This window comes from Typopeltis vanoorti, chromosome 6 (genome assembly GCF_054136105.1).
Source record: "Typopeltis vanoorti isolate ZY-2024b chromosome 6, IOZ_Tvanoo_1.0, whole genome shotgun sequence".
Lineage (NCBI taxonomy): Eukaryota > Metazoa > Arthropoda > Arachnida > Uropygi > Thelyphonidae > Typopeltis > Typopeltis vanoorti.
The window spans coordinates 23563390-23584841 of NC_143554.1; the positions used below are offsets into that span (position 1 = coordinate 23563390).

General features: G+C 37.0%; 1 protein-coding gene across 2 annotated transcripts in view; it reads left to right on the top strand.

The window, feature by feature from the left end:
* The window catches only part of LOC150105338 (ATP-dependent translocase ABCB1-like), a 417983-nt gene that overhangs the window by 221066 nt on the left and 175465 nt on the right, over nucleotides 1-21452 (top strand). The gene's annotated exons all lie outside the window — the stretch shown is intronic.

The window sequence follows — 21452 nt, forward strand, 5'->3', positions numbered from 1 at the left end:
GGTGTACACTATATTACAGAGCCAGGTAAAGTATGAGGGGAGTAATAATGGGTATAAGAATGCTGGCATTGTACTGGTTTTTCTGTATACAAATGCAAGGAGCATTAGAAATAAATGGAATAAGTTTGTGGCCTTGATTGACTCAACCTCTCAAAAGATTGTTGTATCAGTGAAACTTAGTTAACTAAGGAGGATATTCTATCAGATATAGAAATTGAGAGATATCAAATATTTTGGCAAGATAGGAAGGATAAATGTGGTGGAGTGTCACTCATGGTAAGAGATAAAGTGCCTTCTTAGGGTGGAAAATCACATTGGAGATAACACAAATGGCTTTGAGAGTATATATGGTGTGAGATAGATGTTTATACACAAGATATTTAGTTGGATGTTGCTACAGACCAGGGAATATAACTGGTTATGAGCAGGAAATGTTCCTGCAGCTTTGTTCAGCAAATGCAAAGCAAGTAATCATTGTGGGGGGAAGGCTTCAACTATAATGATATAAACTAGGCAAAGGAGATAGCATACAGTAATAATGGAACTGATGTTTTGGATTTCTTGAGGAGCAACTGCCTTAGTCAGCATGTGGGTTCCATGAAAATTCATTGAAAGACAGTTTACCGAATGTCAATTCGTCAAATAAACAATTAATCGAATGAAAATTCGTCGCAAATGCAATTGATTGAAAAAACAATTCACCAATAACACTGGACAACAAAATTTTACAAAAGTCATGTCTCCCCCCCCCTCCCCCCCCAGATTAATTTAGCCATTTCTTATAGATTTCAAGGTGCTGAACATGAATATTATAATGAAAATGCAAAATTGGCTACAGCTTGAGAGAGATCCGCAATAGTTTCTTATATAATAGAGTAATGCATACTTATCATGTATACCATAAATGTCTACTTCTAGTCCGACATCTCTTTGCATGTTGCTTGTATAGTGCTCAGAATCATCTATAGCAAGTGTCCAACAGTGGTCAGCCAACATTGAAGTGGACCACTTCCCCTGGTATTGTTTCTCCATCGTTGCAATCTCCTGATGGAGAAACACAAGTGATGATACACAAGAAAATATCTTGTGTATCATCACTAACCATGCCACAGTTGTCAGGGAAGAAATCTAAGTGGGAATGGAGCAAGTGTATTTTTAAGGACATATTGCCACCAAGTTTTTGATACAGAGACATGTCCTCAACCAGTTTCTTATAGTTTTCTTCTTTGACATTTCCGAGGAAGTTAGCTGATACCAGATGAAATGCATCCCAAGGCTGTTTTCCCATCATCATGTAGTATGTTGTCAAACATCTTGTCAATGAAGAGCTTTTAGATCTGAGGACCCACAAAAACTCTTATTTTTCACTATACTGAGTTGAGGGATTTTGTCAGCCAGGTACTTGAAAACTGATCCAGTCTGGTCCATGGTTTTTATGAAGTTTTCTACCAGATCAAGTTTGATGTGTAAGGGCAGTAGCAGCAGAATTTGTGCATTTCTGCTGGTGGTTGGTGTTGCACATTCTTCTCTCTAACCTTCGGAGACTTCCTTGCAGGACAATCTCTCTTCACATAGTGCATAGTCCTTGCTCAGTCTTTCTATTCACACAAAAACAGCCGTACTTCTTATATCCCAACTGCAGACCCATTAACACCAGACACTATCATCAAGTCACCATACGGATGTCAGCCGTACTTGCTGTATTGAAGACAGTTCAATGGTAGTTTTAGGTTGTCGTAGGTTTCTTTCATGTAGACGGCATGTCTGACTGAAATAGATGGAAGCTGGTTTCCATTATGCAGCAACACCACTTTGAGACTCAATTCTGCAGAGTCTATGGATAGTCACCATTTGTGTGGGTCATCTTCCTTGCGGAAGTAAGGCACTATTTCAGTCTACAGTTCAATTTTGAAAGCTGCTCAACTTTGATTCATTTCGAAACTTTCTTACACACCCTTCTTTTCAATATAAAGTTCAATTTTATCCTGCTCAATACTAAATAGTGATCACTCCTTCTGTATACTCTTGTCCTGAACCAGTGGGAAAACATCACTGTCGACAATAACATAGCCAGTGAGACTTCTCATTGCTTGCATGTTCTCTCCATGTCCTGAGCAGAAATCTAACAGGTACTTACCATTATTATAGTTTTGCTCTTTTCTCCAAATTATCCCAAAACATTCTTATATATCTGGTAATCATTTCCTACTCTGCTGTTTAGATCTCCAACAAGAACCAACTTTTCCTTTTTTCGTTCTGTCAGCTACCTTCTCTAATACCGCAAAAAATTCCTCCACTTCTTTATTAGAACGTTCTGTGTAGCCATAAGCACAAATAAGGCTCATTGTCCAGTTCCCCATTTTGATAGTTACCCACATCAATCTACTTGATATTTCCCTTTAATTATTTCCTTCAAGTAGCTTATCCTCATATTTAGTGTTTAATATTCTAGCTACTTCTTTTCTCTGGTTGTTATTTCCTGAATATAACATCTTGTATTTGTTGCTTAGAAAGATCTCACTTGTTTTTGTCTTCTTTGTTTTGGTAACACCGATTATGTCAATATAGTACCTACCCAATTCTTCTGCTAGTTCTATTTCTTTTCCATTGATCTTTCTTATGTTGATGATGCTTATCTTGATTTCTGATGATATTGAGTTGAGACTTGAGTTTGTTCCAGTAGCTGACTTTTTGCTGTTTGCCTTGTTCCCTGATGAAAACGATGGGGATTTTGTTTAATCCAGCAGTGCCCCAGCCAGCATGAAATTCCATCATGTTGTACCATCATTTTGAGTTATGGTTTAAGCCAATAAGAATACAATTTGGTTGGCTGTATCCCAAATTGCCATCCCATACTCATTTTGTTCGGTATCCAGGTACCCAACGTTTGCACCACGAGAAGATGAGAGACTGGACATCATGTCAGAAGCCTTGTTCAGTTCTTCATATTCTCCCAAAAGGCCATGTGGGGGATCTCTTCCCAGTTATCCAGACTTGATCCTTAAGCATCCCCCCAGCAGCTTTTATATGCTACCATAGTACTTGATATTTTTTTTCTATTGTACTCATACATGTTGATAATCCTGATATGCATTTTCTTTTTTTTCTCCACACTCTTGATGTGATCTGACATGCATGACTCTCTCAGGTCTCTCCTTCTTCTCTTCAAAGATTAGACATTTGTTTGTTCTGGCTCCACTAGTCTTTCCATCTTGCAGATGGTCTTCTCTCTCTCTATCTCTTTCCCTTTGGTCTATATTTATCCACCTTTTTTGGTAGCCAATATCTTTTCATCCTAAATAGATGCTTTTTCCATTTCTCTCTATATTCTTTGATCTTTGCATTTACATTGTAAATATCTAGCTCTCTTCTGACATCTTCATTTTGTATATGGTCTAATTTTTTTGCATCCTTTAATTGCTCTTAAAAATCTCATTTCTGCTGCTTATATTTTACTTTCATCTTTATTTTTAATGGTCCTTGTTTCTGAACCATATAACTGATATTTGAAAGTCTGCATACAGGATTATATTGACAACAGTTGTTCTGGCTAACTGGGTGCCTTGTTTTATTGTTGTTTTTCATATTTTTATAATCTGCAATATATATATATATACAGGGAGTCCTCGAGTTACGTCAGAGATCTGTTCCTACGGATCGATGTAAGGCAATTTTCGATGCAAGTCGGAATTACCATAGCCTAAGTTACTTACCTAACCTAAAACACCCTAAAGTGATATGTATATATCAAGAAGCAGAAGCCATAGGAAAATTAAAGCTTTATCATCACCACTAGCAGCTTCAACTTGCACCTTGAGCCTATGTAAATTGTCCCGAGCCTTAAACCGCATAAACCAACCTTTACTAGCATTAAACTCTTCACTTGCACTCGTTTACCCCTTTCACTTTTCAATGCCTCAAACAATCTTTTTGCCTTTTCTTGAATTAACATGAGGCTAATCGGGATACGGCATTGATGCTGGTCTTCCAGCCAAAGAACAAGAAGCCTTTCCATCTCAATCATGAGCCTACTATGTTTTTTTGTATTCACAGTCAATTTCATGGGCACCAATCCTTTCACGTGTTCAAGGATGTGAACTTTATCCTTGATAATAGTCCCGACTGTGGTACAACTTAAGTTCAATGCGCGCCCAATGTTTGTTGGTGTTTCTCCCTTTTTTGTCCTTTTAATAATGTCTAATTTCACTTCTAATGTAATGGCTTTCCTTTTCTTTGAACACACTGCCATCGGAAGAGTCTGCTTTACGTTTGGGAGCCATATTGAAGTGTAAAAAGTCACAAAAAAAAACACAAACACAAAAGTGAGAGAGTGGATGTAAACAAAGCATGCGGTACCAAAGAGTATATGCTGGGACCCAAGTGACACCACCTCCCAAACAAACGCCACGTAATGGCGTATTCTTCCACTGCTCACAAACAAGTTTGCCCATGACGTTTGAATTTTACATCGCGCTGCTTCAAGTCGAAATTTATTTTTTAAATTATTGATGGGATTACTGCCGTAAAGTCGAAACAACGCATGTCAAGGATGACGTAGGTCGAGGATCCCCTGTATGTATATATATTCCATCCAGTAGGCACTTAAGTGTCCACTGCCTTCCAAGTATCCTTGGATTTCTTAACCGTAATACGAGGATAAAGCTGTTTCCCCTATGCCTCTAAGTATCGTTGTCTGTAAATTGCATGTGTTTTACTGGCCAGTTTGCCTGTTCTGAGGGATGAAAAACCCGAGTTTTTTATCCCTCACTACCTCTGTATGAGACCGGCTAACTTACCTTTAGTCGAAAGAGACCAGATATTAGGTTCCTCATGTCATGAACGGGAATTGAACCCAGATCTTTCTGAACAGAGGGCTTCATCTATACCAATTGAGTTATGGATGCTCCATAATATATATATTAATAAATATAAATATATATACACATATCTCCCTGTTTTTGTTGGTTTTCTATAGACAAAACAACTAATTTTATTTTGTTCATTGACCTCCAGTTGAATATCCTAAAAAAAAAAAAAAATGGCAGGAAACTGTTGTTTTCTAATTCAGGGCATATAACATTTCCAGTAGCATGCATAAGAGAGGTGAAGAATCACATATCTCAGTCTAATCCTTCTAAAAATTATTATAATAAAAAAAGATAATGTTGAGATCATTGTAAAGGAGTTTCCTAGACAAACAGACAGAAAACACAAGAATTTGCAGGAGCACTATCCTTCCCTTATGCATATGATGTTTCATGGACAAAACATGGATATTGTATTAACAAGGAATAAGTTGCTTTCTCCCCCACATCTCATATCTCCTTTGACATCCAAAATTCCTCATTCGTCATTCCTCAAAAAAGCCAGTAGTGTACAAGATCATTTGTTAATGTGGAATTTGCCATGTGGGACAGGTAGGCCACTTCAAAAAGTCTTGAGAAATGTTAAAAAAACCAACAACCCAAATCAATGCAGCAAGAAATGAGGTTATGATCCTACATCAGATTTCATCATCTTTCATTGGCAACAGATGTATGCATATCTCAGATGCTCCTCTCATCATGTAGCTAGCTCTGAAATACAATATTGAATCATGCACTTACCATTGTTAGTCTTTTTTAAAATATTATGTAAAAACATTAATGTGATTGTTGTTTAACTTAACCGTACTTTTTTATTTATATTTATATTTATTTTTAGTCTGTGCAATTAGCCTAGTGGCTATGCGCTTCGCAACCATATGCCCGGGAAAGGAATGTCCTAGGTTAGATTCCCCTTGCCAACCTGAGGAGCTTTAGGATCTTTCTCAGACATAACTAAGATAGTTGGTCTTCAGCATGGACAGCAGGGTTTTTCTCCCCAGTTTATCTGGGGTTTTTCCTCCTGTAATCAGGCAAACCAACCCCGTGAACATGCGAGTTATAGCTACAGGATATACCTGGAGGCATAAGGCTAGTCATCATATCCTTGGGATGGATACAACTTAGAAGAGCTTAAGATAGCCCTATACCAGGCCAGGTAGGCCTAATACATAGAAGGGAGATATTTATTTTGCTATTTATACTCCTGATGAAGTATAGAAAAAATACAAAACTAGTAGAAGTTTAAACTCAATAAAATAATTGGTCAGTGGTCTCCATGTAGATTTATATTGGATATAAATTTTTGAGTACACATTCAATGGTACAGAAATTTGGGGTGTACAACCATGGGGTGTTGCTAAATGCAGAAAGACATTTTGAACTCAAGAAACTCTTTATAAAATAACAGCCCATAACTTATCCTTATTTTAAGAAATGAAAATTTGAATCTTGGATCTGAAATCTTTTACTTGTATCTATTATCGCTTTTAGAAAAAAATGAATCTCTAACTTCTTGTTTCCTCTCTAGGAAACTCCAAAAAAATTAAAATAAAATAAAATAATCATCAAAGAACAAACCTATATAATCTTCCCAACAGCTGTTCCCCTAGATACTGTGTTCCTCTTACTCATGCATACTCTATCTTGTGCTATACTTTTGGTGTCTGCTTGAATCATGCAACAAGCTGTTTTAAATGAGTCAGTGTGTCCCAGGGAGGATGATAGAATGGGTGGCCTCTTGTGGGAATGGATACTTGGGAGAAGGGAGACAACATCAGGTAACACTGAGCCCACTGGAGTCTAGAAGGAATAATGCTGGTTATAGAAACAATGGCATTTATATGCTTTATACTAATGCCAGGAGTATCTGGAATAAGGGAGAGGAATTGGTGATGCAGATAGCATCAGCCTGGCCAAAGGTTATTGGGATCACTGAGACGTGGTTGACAGGAGGGGATATAATAACTGGAATAGAAGTCGCTGGGTACAGCATTTTTCGTCAGGATAGGAGGGGAAAGCGTGGTGGTGGGGTACTGCATATGATAAGTGATGACCTATGTCCTCTAAGAGTGGAGGCTTTGGAAGGAAGTGAGACAAATGATTTTTAGAGCATATGGTGTGAGGTAGAGGTAGGCAAGACAGGATATTTAGTGGGGTGTTGCTACAGACCAAGGAGCACAGAGGATAGGGACCAGGAGATGTTTAGACAGTTAAGTTTGGCAAGTGCAAGAAGAATGATTGTTATGGGAGATTTTAACTACAGTACTATAAATTGGAGAGAGGAAGATGCATGTAGCAATAGGGGAATGGAATTTCTAGAATTCTTGAGGGACAAATGTCTTAGGCAACATGTAACAGAGGGAACAAGAGGTTCAAGAGTTTTTGATTTGGTTATAGCATCAGAAGAGTTGATAATAACTGAGATGACATCTCTCTCACCAGATGGAGAGGGTGACCATACGGTTTTGACTTGGAAAATGAATAGACATGCAGGAGTATCAAAGAGACGGGAACTTATGTGGAATTATAAAGCAGGTGATTATAATAGTCTTAGACGTCAACTTCGGGAAGTTTCATGGAGGGAGGAATTGGAAGGCTGGGATATCATTAGTGCGTGGGAAATTGTGAAAGAATATTTGTTAGAGCAAATATTTACCACGAGTGAAGAAGAGGACACAATTTGGAATAAAGTGAATGACAAACAATATTAAACAGGAATTGCATGTGAAAAAGAGGCTATGGAAGAGATATAAGGAGACAGATGAAGAGAGGATGCGTGAAGAATATAAGACACAGGCCAGAAGAGTAACTAGTGTGGTAAGGAAAGCGAAACTGGAATATGACAGGAGATTGGTCCTAAGATCCAAAGAAAATCCTAGGGAATTTTTTAGCTATGTGGCCAGTAGGATGAGAAATGACTGTGGAAGAATGATATTGTGGGATAAAAATGGGAATAGAGTGACTGATGAAAAGCACATAGTGGAATTGTTCAATGAACACTTTATTGGAGTATTTCATCCTAGAGGAGTCAGTTTTAATGTTAGAGGGATAGGGCTGGTTCGAGGTTTAGAGGTACAGGAGGAGAGTGTGTTTCAGATACTGAGTACTCTGGATGTCAGTAAAGCTTTGGGACTGGATGGTATTTCACCACGAGTTTTGAGAGAATGTACTGGGGAACTGACAGTGCCTTTAACCTGGCTTTTCAATGAAAGTCTGGCTGTGGGAAAGGTGCCCAGGGAATGGAAGGAAGGAAGGAAAGATAGTGCCATTGCATAAAGGTGGTAACAGACTGGAAGTGTCTAATTATAGGCCAGTCTGTGTGTCATCAGTAGTTGTTAAGATCTTGGAGAACGTAGTGGGGGACCATGGGTTTGTGAAAGGGCACTCTTGTTTTAGCAATATGCTAGTCTTTTATAATAAAGTTACAAGAACACTAGATGAGGGAAAGGCATATACTGCAATTTTCTTAGACTTAGCGAAGGCATTTGACAGGGTGCCACATGATAAGTTGATATTTAAGTTGCATCACATGGGTCTGGATGTCAGATTGGTCAACTGGATTCAGGATTGGCTGTCTGATAGGTATCAGAGAGTTGTGTATGGTGGAGCAGTTTCAAGGAGGCAGAGGGTTACAAGTGGGGTCCCACAGGGCTCAGTACTAGGACCTATATTGTTTAACCTTTATATCAATGACATTGCCAGTGGATTGCAAGGGGATATTCAGTTGTTTGCGGATGATGCGAAGCTGGGAAGGATTATTAGTAATAGTGCAGATGTGGTATCCCTGCAAGAGGATTTGAATAAGCTAGATAGATGGGCAAATGAATGGGGGTTTCAGTTTAATGCAGCAAAATGTAAGGTCTTGAGGTTTGTTAAACATTGATGGGATGCTGCATTCTCTATGGGAAGAGTTATACTGGAGGAAGTAGGGGAGACAAGAGATCTGGGGTTGATGATTGATAGAAACCTGAAATTTAGGGGACATATTGCAAAGGTGGTGAAGGTAACACAGAGAATTGCTGCAATTATGAGAAGGACACTGACCTGCAGAGATAAAAGGGTTATCATTCCGTTGTATAAGTGTCTGATCAGACCACACTTAGACTATTGTTCTCAGATTTGGTCCCCAGGATTTGAAGGGGATAAATTAACTGTGGAAAGGGTACAAAGACGGATGACAAAGATGAATTCAGGACTGTACAAGGATAGTTATGAGGATCGGCTGAGGGAATGTGGACTGCAGAGTTTGGTGGATAGAAGAAGGAGAGGTGATATGATTGAGACTTTTAAACTGTTGAGAGGTGGTTACAGGTTTGACACTGGGGAGTTCTTTTGCTCGGTTGAACAGCGGGAAATAGTGATGACAAGAGGCCATTCCTGGAAGTTACGAAAGGAAACTGTGAGCCAGAGGGTGAGGAGTGGTTTCTTTGCGTGGAGGGTGGTTGAGCCATGGAATGCTTTGCCTGATGGAGTGGTGAGGGCGAGAACGGTCAATGAATTTAAGGAGTGGTATGGTATGATAGACTTTGTGTTTCTTAAGGGGGGGGCCTCTCCTTGATGAATCTCGACAGACTTTATGTTCTTAAGAAGGACTTCCCACGATGAGTCTTTTGACTCCATGGAGGCCTGAATAATAATAATAATAGTAATAATAACAATAATGAGCAATTATTTTGCATTATTATCATACAAGCACTTTATTTGAAAACAGAAATCCTTGCACACTTGAAATAGAAACAAGTAAGCTTTTGTATCTTAATTAATATGAATATGTTAAAAACATTAAATTACCAATATAGAAACTTCTAATCAGTGATTTTTTGCATTAATTTAATTTAATTCAGTATTAATGACATTTCATTTTAAAAAGATTATATAATTTTCAGAACTAATTTTGTATCAAGCAGTTAGTCAAATTTTATTCTTTTTTTATTACCAAAACAATGATAATAATAATGATAATATTATTTTTCTTACTCATGCATGCTCTATCAGATACAAGGTCTATAATGTTGCTTATCTACCAAAATAGATTAGCATCACACGCAAATACTGATACTCAAACAAACAAATCAATCTGGGTAGTGATTCTTACCACAGTGCATGATAGTATGCACTCCTAAAAAGGAGTGCATACTATCAGGTTCTATGTATTATGGAATACATAAAGTATGATTGATGGTTAATCAGACACATTCTGTATACAAGTGGTCTCTTCATGGAGACTTTTGTTTATGATTGTGTAAAATAAAATTGCAAATAGGAATGCAATTTCTTGTCAAGTGCAATATGACTGATCCTGAAATTCCTGTTGAATTTGAAATAGGCCTAATCTGTGTGGTTTTTTTTTTTACAACTAGTAAAAAAAAAAAAAGTGATGACTTTGAATAACATGTTAGAACTTTAGTTTAATCATCATCATCATCGAATTTCTGATATTTATCCTTAAATGGTGTACTGGATATGCTCTGATAGTACAATATAATAAATTTATGTTTGCTGTGTCATATTTTAATAATGTATCATGGTGAACTACAGGTGATGACTTTGAAGAACATATTAGAACTTAGGTTAATCATCACCATCATCAAATTACATCTGATGATCTGGAAATTTGGGTGACTGAGTAGGTAGCCTTACATAACCTTTACTCATTATTGACACCTTTTTTTGTGAATAAATGATCATTGATATATGTATTCATCATGAAGGTATTTTCTTGATCATAAATTAGTATAATAATAATATTTGGTTGCAGATCAAGTGTTGATCAATTTTATTATTAAACTGAACCAACTAGTTTTGCCACACTTTAACTGTTGGCATCTTCAGGGTACCTATAAGTTTAAACAATCTCACAATTATGCGTCACTGCAAAACTGACAAAAATAACTGTAAGAAACTGACTAGAATAATTACAAATAGGATAGTATTGAATGTGAGTGAAACATGTCTCGCGTGTACAAGGTTAGCTAGCTGTTGCTAAGGAACTTTCTGTAGTTTGTATTAAAGTTCATTTCTTCCATTTTTAAACTTCTGATTAGGGTTTTCCATATCTCTGGGAGTATTAGGCCTTGATTTCTGTTAAGGTTGACGGAAGAACGGGCGACTGTGGCTGCTTCTTCGAAAATTCTTGAATGGTAATCTTCCTCTATGTAAGGAGAACAGCTTTGTCCCACTCGATGACATGGTTAGTTGTAGAGAAATGAGACGATAGGCCAGAAATATCCTGTCTGTTGTTTTTGACATAGCCAATGTGTTTCTTTTGCTTGATTTCGAGGCTTCTCGAAGTCCGTCCGATGTAACTAGAGTTACAAGCTATGCATAATTGTGAGATTGTTTAAACTTATAAGTAGTACCCTGAAGATGCCAACAGTTAAAGCGTGGGGAAACTAGTTGGTTCAGTTTAATAATAAAATTGATCAACACTTGATCTGCAACCAAATATTATTATTATACTAATATATGTATTGTTGTGTCGGAAATGACCGGACCACTATCAGTCAGCCATTTTCGGAGCCAACATGAGAAGAAATTGACTTACGATAAAAACATGCTTATACTCTCAAGAGCAGGGGTAAAGAAATAATAAATGAATTGTAGTCAAAGAGGGTATATCAATTAAATTAGTAAGATTGTTATAAAATAGTCCAAATTGTATTCTAAAATCATGCCCAGTATGGGAAAGTTATGTTAAAGAAATCAGAACCATATGTCAACCAATCAACGGAAGGTCAAATCACTACATAAGAGTCCACAGTGACACAGCAGAAAAACCATATAGCCATCTGGTAACCTAAACCGTAAACAGTTTCGTCAAGAGAGGCATGGAGAAAAGAATGTGACATCATCAATACCTGACAAATCAGGGATAGTTAAGTAGGTGACGAAAGTAATGAGAGAGGGCGCTCACGGATGAAATATAAGGAGCCACGTGCACTTTAAATGCTCTCTTGTCTTCCTGTTTTTTCCTGTGTTCTTGTTCGAAGGCCGTGAAGGCTGAGGAAGCTTGTCTCCGGTATCCAGCAACATTCCATGTTTCTGTGGTATCCGATATGTACAAGATATCCGACAGAACATTGGTAGACCAGCAGATAGAGCCATTGGTAAATCTGCTACCAATGTGAGGATGGCGAAGGAGATCCTTCGAGGAGAAAAGAAGGCAACAGACATTGGAGCGACAAGAGATTCTTGCCATGTCCAAAGAAAACCCGGGACTAAAGTTAAGGAACCAACTTCACTAAGGAAATAGCTGATAAGGTGCAGAACTTTTATTTTATATATAACAAGTCATATAGAAAGAGAGGAAACAAAACCATCCTATACTTAACGCTATAGGACATTTTATCAAGAGAAAATTTATGTTGCCCTGTAGGTTTTCAACCTCACATATATAAAATTGATATGAATAAATAATATATTCAATCACTTATTTCACTGTTTGTGCATTTTGTCCAATATTGAGTCTATTTTTAGTTTACATTTATCTGTGCTTCTTTTTTTTTTTTTTTTTTATCCCAAAGAGTATAGCCTGCTGTTCATTCATTGGAATTTCATTTCTCTGGTTGCTATTTTGGGATTTTTTTGGGCAATAATTTTCTTTTGCACAGTAGAGAAGGTCTTGCCAAAACTTTATGAACTCTTACTCTTGTATGCTATGCTTTTGAAATTGAAAATACTGTTGATCATCCCTGTTATCTCTAGATAGTTTGAAAATTTTATATGAACATCAGCTTCTTTTGTATGTGATATAGCTATTTGAAGTAGCTAATTTGTTCTAAAATTTTATTTTAAGTCATGATTTTACTTCTGACAGGTGATGGTCTGTTGAAAGCCATGATGTTTGTTTTGTCTGTTGATATTTGCATTCCAAATGTTTAGCAATTGTTTAAGGAATATATCAATCTCTGGAGTTCATCTTTACTTTTTGTTTTGATTATCTGGTCATTTGCAAACCAAAGGGTATTAAATATAGTCCACAATCAAGTTTAAATGCTGGTTTTATATTTTTCTTCATTTTCTTTACTATTTCATCTATATAGATATTAATATTATTATAGATATTAAATAAAAGTGGTGACATTGAGCATCCTTGATGGACTCCTGTGTTTATTGATTTCCATTCTGTAACTTTTTCATTCATTCTTACAGCTATTTGGTTGTTTTGATAGATGTTAGTATTACTGCTACAGGTAGCAGATTTGGAATATCAGGAGGACATAGAAGTCAGGAATGGCCTAGATCCCCAAAAGGATGATGATGAAATAAATAATAAAAAATATGCTAAATTCACTTATCCTTACTGATGAATTCTTGTTGGTTAATACTTATAAACAGATTTTCACAGAGAATTTTGTTACCTCTAATCAGTTTAATCTAATATAAAACTTTTTATTTGTGAAAAAGAGTACTTTTTTTTTTAACAGAGTTGACCATTGATTAATTATAAATAGGCTATTCCAGAGGATAGAAATAGATAGAATAAATGAGAAAGAGGAGAAGCAGGTTTGATGAGTTTGCAGCTTACTGAAAAGGGATCTTATTTTAATAGGTCTAACAGCAAGTGGAGGAATGATGTTTGCCAATTCACTGGACCATAGAAGCACCTGTAGAAGAGACACACAGCTGAAACATTGTGAGATAGAGGTGAAGGTGAGTGTGTGAGGGAAGGGTCATCTATGAGTCAGATTGCTCTCCTCTAGACAGCATCAAGAATTTTTAAGGAGGTATAGATGCACCACCCCAAATGTGTGAACAGTATTCTAAGAATGGGAAAATTTTGGTTTTATATAGGGTTATTAGCTGGGTGGGTGTAAAATAGCTTCTTTTGAGTGGTAAAGAATGCCTAATTTTTTTAGAAGCTGAGGAAGCTATTGATGCAATGTGTTTGTTCCAGGAGAGGCTGGGAGTAAATGTCGGTTCAAAGAGAGATAGTTCAGTCTCTCTGGTGATGTGTATGTGTGTGTGTGAAGGAAAGCAATCTGACATTCTTTTTGAGGGAAAGCAATCTGACCAAAGAACTGCATTTTGGTGGCATTGAAGGTGACTAGATTATCCTTGTCCCACTGAATAATGGTACAGGGATCAGTGTTTAACGCACTGGCTGCAGATGATGTAGGGCAAGGCAGTGGAGTCAAAATCATGACCCATGACATTCTTGACTGTGGCTCATGCCAACAGTTGACAACTATTTATCAAATTATAAAAATAAAAAAAATATTTAATTTTAAAATTAAAATTCATAAATTTTCTTTTAACCCTAACTATTTAATTTAGATTAGAATTAGTATAATTTCTATTTTCCATACAATCAAACACATATGTATGGTTACATACATACGTAATTTATTATGTTTATTAAATCTCATTAGTCAGTATCTTTTAGTGTGGTGAAGAATATGGCAAAATTATTGTAAATAAAATCAGAAGAGTGATCACCCAAATGTCAGGGAAATTCATGCATCAGGTGGCGCTTGACCTTCAAATTGTTGGTACTGCCAGTGATATCAAGCACCACTTGGCACCCAAGTGGAAAAGGTTAAATTCTGCATGTGTTTTTCATTAGTCCATTACTGAAACTCGATTCATATGCAGCGATATACATATTATAACTATTATATTCATTGAGGTTTTACTGCAATTTATTTAAACAAAGTTTCAATAACTTGAGTGAAAATACATAAGGTTATGAACTAACTCAGTACTGAAAATTTTCACAAAGTTGAGTTGCTGGCATTAAAGTATATTAAAGAGGTAAAATTAAAACTTATTTTTGGAAATTTTCTGAATTATGTTATGTGGTAAAACCTAAGTTAGGTTAAGGAAAAGCAAATAGAAGTTAAGAAGTATTTTAAGTTTATTTGTTTCACATGTGGCCTGTACTGCTTTGGGTACAAGCTTAAGTGGCCCGTGTCCTATTTGGATTTGACAACACTGATGTAAGAGACTTCTGGGAACTATATGGTTCGTCAAAGGATTGGATGAATGGAGAGTGTTATTGTCAGAAAATCTATGGAAGGATTTGTGGAAAGATCATTTATGTATACGAGAAAGAGGGTAGGTGAGAAAACAGAGCCCTGAGGCATTCCTGAATTGGTGGCAAAGCTCAAAGAGAGGTGCCATCCACTAGGACACACAATGAATGAAAAGGGAGAAAGTTTGCTATCCAGTTACAAAGGAAGGCAGTTTGCAAAATAGGCCTTGATACCAAACACAATTGAAAGCCCTGAAAATGTCAAGGGCAACAGCGCACATTTTTCTGAATCTTTCCATGGCACGTGTCTGGTGGCAGGTGTTGTAGGCTAAGATATTAGCCATGGATTCTGATGGAGGAATCCATACTGGTGGTTGCTGCTTAACTGGTGAGCTTCTAAGTAGTGAAGAAGTTGACCGTTGATAACTTTCTCCATTATTTTGGAGATGATTGAGGTGATGCAATTTGTCGGTAGCTGGACGGTAGGCCTTGTCTACCTTTTTTGAAATGGGTTGCATATATGGAATATATGCTACCTTCTGTTAGATAGGATAGGTGTGAGCTGAGTATAGGATTGAAGAGAGAATAGAGGACAGTGTTAGCTATAGAAGAGATGCCATTGGGACCAGATGACTTTTTAGTGTTCAAGTTGTCTAATATTCTTCTTCTTATATCTTTCTGCCGAAAGACCAGGAAAGCATACGGTGCTTGGTTGCTAGTATGAGAGGAGGTGATTTGCCTTCATCATCTATGCAGAATAAAAAAAAAAAAAAAAAAAAACAAGAGTGATGCTAGGAGATCAGCTTTTTCCTTAGTATGATAACAGTGATGCCATGTGGATGGGGAGAGAGGTGGGAGTGTAAGTGAGCAGAAGTTGCATCCGATGGCTTTTAGGAGGGAACAGAAGGTACATCACTACCATTTGAACAAGAAATGAGTTTTCTGTTATTGGCCTTTATGAAGATGGATTTAGATTTGCTGATAGTTTATTTACATTTATTGCGTGCTTGCACATAGACTGAGTATGAACCTGTGGTTCTTGATGCAAGCCACCTGTGATAAGTTGAGTTTTTTCTTCAACTGCTTTCATACATCTTCTGTTGAACCTGGGCTTGGAAAGTGAATGGTAATTTTGGATGGAATAAGGAATGAATGCCTTCATGCCACTGTGGATGATCTCTATGACTCTCTCATTGCCAATGTTTGGGTGAGAAGAACAGAAACAATAGGTATGCCATGGAAAAGAAGATTAATAATTCCAGAGATCATCCCATTTGTATCTTTGAAATGCCAGAGGACACAAGGTTGGGTGTAGTTAGAGGAGGTGGCATTCTATGCAACTGAAACTTACACAATTGTGGTCTGACCTGCCAAGAGGTGCGGTAACTCTACAGTGAGTCTGGAAGGATAGCTAGTTAAAAAAAAGAGATCATGGTATTAGCAAAGTGGAGGGGATTATCTGGAATTTGGGTAGGTAACTGAGCGATTTGCATTAGATCATTGCTTATAACAAAATCTTCCACATTACGTCCAACTTAATTGGTAATGTTGGAGAAGGGGAGCCAGTTGGAGTTGTGGATATTCAGATTGCCTAGGACAATGCCTTCACTGTTTGGATAGTAGATGGTTGAATTTTATGGACAGGAAGGTGAAGAGGTCTTTATAGTTTTCAGAGTTTGGAGACTGGTAAATGCAGCAGATGAATGTTTCTAAGTGAGGCAAGGAAACCTTCAGCCAGAAGAGATCAAAGGTAGGGAATTCTAAATTTGGCATTCTTTGGCTGGCAATATCAGAATGTATAAAGGCACAGGTGCCATCGTTTGGGCAAAATGAATCATAAAGAGTAAAATTTGGAAACCGAAGGTTAAAATATGGTTGATGTATTAAAATATGGTAGCTGCAATTTGGGTTTCCGTTAAGAGAAGGAGGTCCAGTTTGGATGTTTGTAAGTTATCATGTTGGAGGCGTAATGGATTTTTTACAACACTCAAAAAGAATTAAAATAGAATTTAATACTTCCTATATTTCGTCCTAGTCACTAGGACGAAATATAGGACGAATATGAAAAATGAAACAATGACAGCAACACTGCACATGAGACAAATCTCCCTCAACAACCAGTTCATCCAAACAAATCACACCAAACACAATATTCCAAACATATCAGGATCCCTACCACACAAAATCATTTCCACATCCACTTTACAAACATATGCTGCATAAATTCCAACATAACTTACAAACGTGTGTAGAGGCTTAAGTGCTGTGAGGACATCATGTTGGAGGCTTAATGGATTTTTTACAACACTCAAAAAGAATTAAAATAGAATTTAATACTTCCTATATTTCGTCCTAGTCACTAGGACATCTATGGGACACCTAGACACTGCACATGAAACAAATCTCCCTCAACAACCAGTTCATCCAAACAAATCACACCAAACACAATATTCCAAACATATCAGGATCCCTACCACACAAAATCATTTCCACATCCACTTTACAAACATATGCTGCATAAATTCCAACATAACTTACAAACGTGTGTAGAGGCTTAAGTGCTGTGAGTACATCATGTTGGAGGCTTAATGGATTTTTTACAACACTCAGACTAACCACCTCCCCTAGACCTACCTGGTGTATACCAGATTCCTTGCAGCTGTAAATTGTCCTATTTTTTCCAAATAGGCAGACATCAAATATCAGAATCTCAGAACACAAGGACTACATCCGATTTCACCAGTACAGCCGCTCTGGGCTTGCAGACCATGCTCTGGATACTCGCCACAGAATTAGGTAGAAGAAAGCCACAGTAATACACTGCAGCAAGTTCAAATATGAAAGACTATTCATGGAATCAGCCTCAGCCCTTAGGAACATGCCAAACCTAAACAAATTTGGATTTTCACGTTCCCATGAAGATAAAGACACCTGCACGCAAGTACTACACAACAGCAAATGAGAAACGAAGCGAGGAAGCTACCGTTTTCCTAACGTCCTGATGGTGCCCCCTAGCAAGCTATATTAGGTGTTCTTGGCCTTTGGGCTGAAGTTCTCCTGATGTATGTTTCCCAAATTTGGGGCAGTCTCATGCATATTTAATTTATATTTCTTGCATACGCTGTCAATTCCTTAAATATTTAATAATCATGTTTAACCAGCTTATAAGCCTCTCTACAAGATTTTCTTTCCAAATAGTTCAGGGAAGTTGCCAGACACATGGAGTTCTCTGTCAAGAAGAAGGGGGTTTATGTTCAGTTATAAGCCTGGCGATTATGAGAAACTCAGGAGTCATCTTGGAACAGTGCCATGGATTGAGAAGCTACAAGGAAAGAATGTCATTACTGCATGGCAAGTAGTCAGAGATTGCTTGAAGGTAATAGTATCAGACTGCATACTCAATGTCAGGAGAATAAGCCAAGTTGGAATTTAGTGGATGAGTAGGGATGTAAAGAAAGGGCTGCAAAAAAAACAAAACATTGTGGAAGAAATATAAAGAAACAAGTGATCAGCATTCCCATGAGCAATACAAAGTACAAACAAGAAGGGTGACTAGTATGGTAAGGAAGGCCAAAGCAGACCATGAGAGAGAGAGTATTAGCCAAACAAGCCAAAGTTAATCCAAAAGAGTTTTTTTCATTATGTAGCAAGTAAAAGGAAAAATGACTATTGTAGAATGACTTGAAACAATTCTGCCATATTAAGTTTTCCTCTAACTTGCTACATAATGCTCTTGGTAAGAAGGTAACCAAACCAAAAGAAATAGTTGATTTCCTGAGTGATCATTTTGCAAAGATTTATCATCCAGGTGGTGATTTTCCAGTTGCTGATATTACACACGTTACAGAATTGGTTGTGAGTTCCCTGATGGTAAAGTGGAACTGGATGCCACATGAATGTACAGGAGAATTGGCATTGCCTGTGATGAAGTTGTTCAATCTAAATCTCATCTCTTTCTTAATATGCACAGAGATGCATATCAGCATTGAGTTAAATGAACAGGAAGTGTTCAGCATATTAAGAAATATGATTGTGAACACAACAGTGGGACTGGATGCCACAAGAATGTGCAAGAGAATTGGCATTGCCTCTGATGAAGTTGTTCAATCTAAATCTCATCTCTGGCAAGGTTCCAAGGGAGTGGAAAGAGGGTAAGATAGTACCATTGCATAAAAATGGCTCCAAGACAGAAGTAACAAATTAAAGAGCAATTAATATATTGGGAGTGGTTGTTAAAGTATTGGAAAAGTTGGTGAAAGGTAAAATACAACAGCGAGTGGATAGGAATGCAATATAGTGGGCATCATGGCATTTTAAAGGATAGGTCCTGTCTTAGTAACTTCTTTACATTTTATAATAAAGTGACAGCAGAATTGGATAAAGGTAATGGCTACACCATGATACTGCTCGACTTTGCCAAGGCATTTGACAGAAATACCACATGGGAAAACTATTACAAAAATTGGAGAGGATGGGAATGGATAGGGGGATGGCTGATAGACAGAGAGAGACACCTGAGAATTGTATATGGTGGAGTGGAGTTTAGGAGAATGATGGTGACTAGTGCAACACCTCGGGGTTTGGTACTAGAGCCACTATTTAATTTGTATATCAGAGTGACAGGGAAAGATTTAAGAGGGGGATATTCAGTCGCTTGCTAATGATGCAAAACTGGAGAGAACAATAGTTGATAAAGGTGATGTAGATATTCTACAGGATGATTTAAATAAATTGGCAATGTATGCAAAGGATAATGATTGCCCATTTAATGTTGGAAAATGTAAGGTTATGCACTTTGGATTGAAAAGGTTGCATATGGTGTATCATATTAATGGTACTGGTTTGCAGGAAATTGATGAGGCTAGGGATTTGAGGATAATGGTGGACAAAGAGTTAAAGTTCAGAGGGTATATTGTGGTAAAATAGCTCAACGACTTACTTGGATTGGATGTTGAAATACATCAACAAGTAAAGATAAGGAAGTTATTATCCCTCTTTATAAGGCCTCTTTATATCAACCACATCTTGACTACTGCGCACAGATTTGATACCTGGATTTCTTGTGGACGGTAGAGAGGATTCAGAAATGAGTGACTAAGATGGTGACACTTCTGCGTAATACTCCCTACAAGGATAGGTTGAAGTTTATGGGCTACAAAGTTTAATTCATGGGCAGAAAAGAAGGCACATGATAGAAACTTTTAAGATATTAAAGAGGTTTTATAAAATTTATGCAAGTGAAATTTTTCACTCTTACCCAACATCCATGGAAGTTGGGTAAGAGTGTGGTTACCAAGGGTGTGCAGAGCAGATCTAGATTTTTTATGTGGAGAGTGGTGAGTGAGTGGAATGAATTGCCAGAATTGGTTGTGAGTTTCCTGATGGTGAATGGATTCATTCAAGGAGAGGTATGATAGGATTTGTATGATGGTAGATTTGGGTCTTCTGCAATGAGTCTCTGGACTCCATGGAGATGCCATAAATAATAATGATATATTTTTGTAACCAAGGGAAAAAAAAAAAACTTCTACAGCTTTCCAAGTGAGTTAACTAATCTCATATGGACAGTAGTAAGGCTTTCCTCTATTAGAAATTTCAGTTTGTATCCCCACAAAATAGGCCTTCCAGACATACACAGACAACTAATGAACATAACATAGTATCTTCGTAACTTTAGCTGCCTTCAAAATAGTTATATCTAATAAGCACTATGCAAGACATCATGAACTGAACAGAATAACACATCTTCATTAATATTTATTTAGTTTACAAGAAAACCTTTACTAGTAAATTGTGATTAATTTAAAATCTTACAGTAAGTACATTTTCTGATATAAGGAATCACTACTAGTAATAAGGATCATTATCAAAATATGTAAAAATGGACAAATTAACCAATTAGTGTTTGTTTTAATCCTGAGAATGCAATCAACAAAAAAGTTAAGGAAAGTTACACAAAGTTATAAATAGTTTTAGTTTATTAAAAGCTTTTTATTTCTCAGTTGTGTTCTTCTCATCTCTTCTATTTTAGAAGAGGTTGAGCCTTTCATTGGGGATGATGAGAGGTTCAACCATATTTTCCTGTCAATGTCTGAGATTAAATTAATTATGGTCTTCCTTTGGATTGGGATCCTGTCATTCCTGTCCATGCAGTGCCTATTGCACTAGTCTCTTTGAATGCATTATATGTTATTAAACTATTTACCCTATTGTCATTTGGAATTATCTATCCATAATCGTGTGTGTGGCATCTAATTTGTTCATTTGTTTTGAATTCTATCTAGTGTATTTTATTAATTTTCCAGAGACATTTCAATTCAAAGCCTAGCAATTTTCTGTCAGCTTCTTTTCTAATTAGAAAAGGTGCTGACAGAATGTCCATGTCTCAGCTTCACAAAGGATGGTGGGAATAATAATTGAATCAGAGAGCATTAGTTTCCAGTGGTTTCATCATTTGTTACTTTTTTCCATATGTTCTGTAATTTACCATCATTGCCCATCTGTTCAGAGTATGTTTAATAGTTGCAGTAACCTCTGCTACTAATGGCTCATGCAAATATTTAAACAAGTTTGAGTGCAGTTAGTAGTTGGAAGGGGGGTAAATCATTCAATGC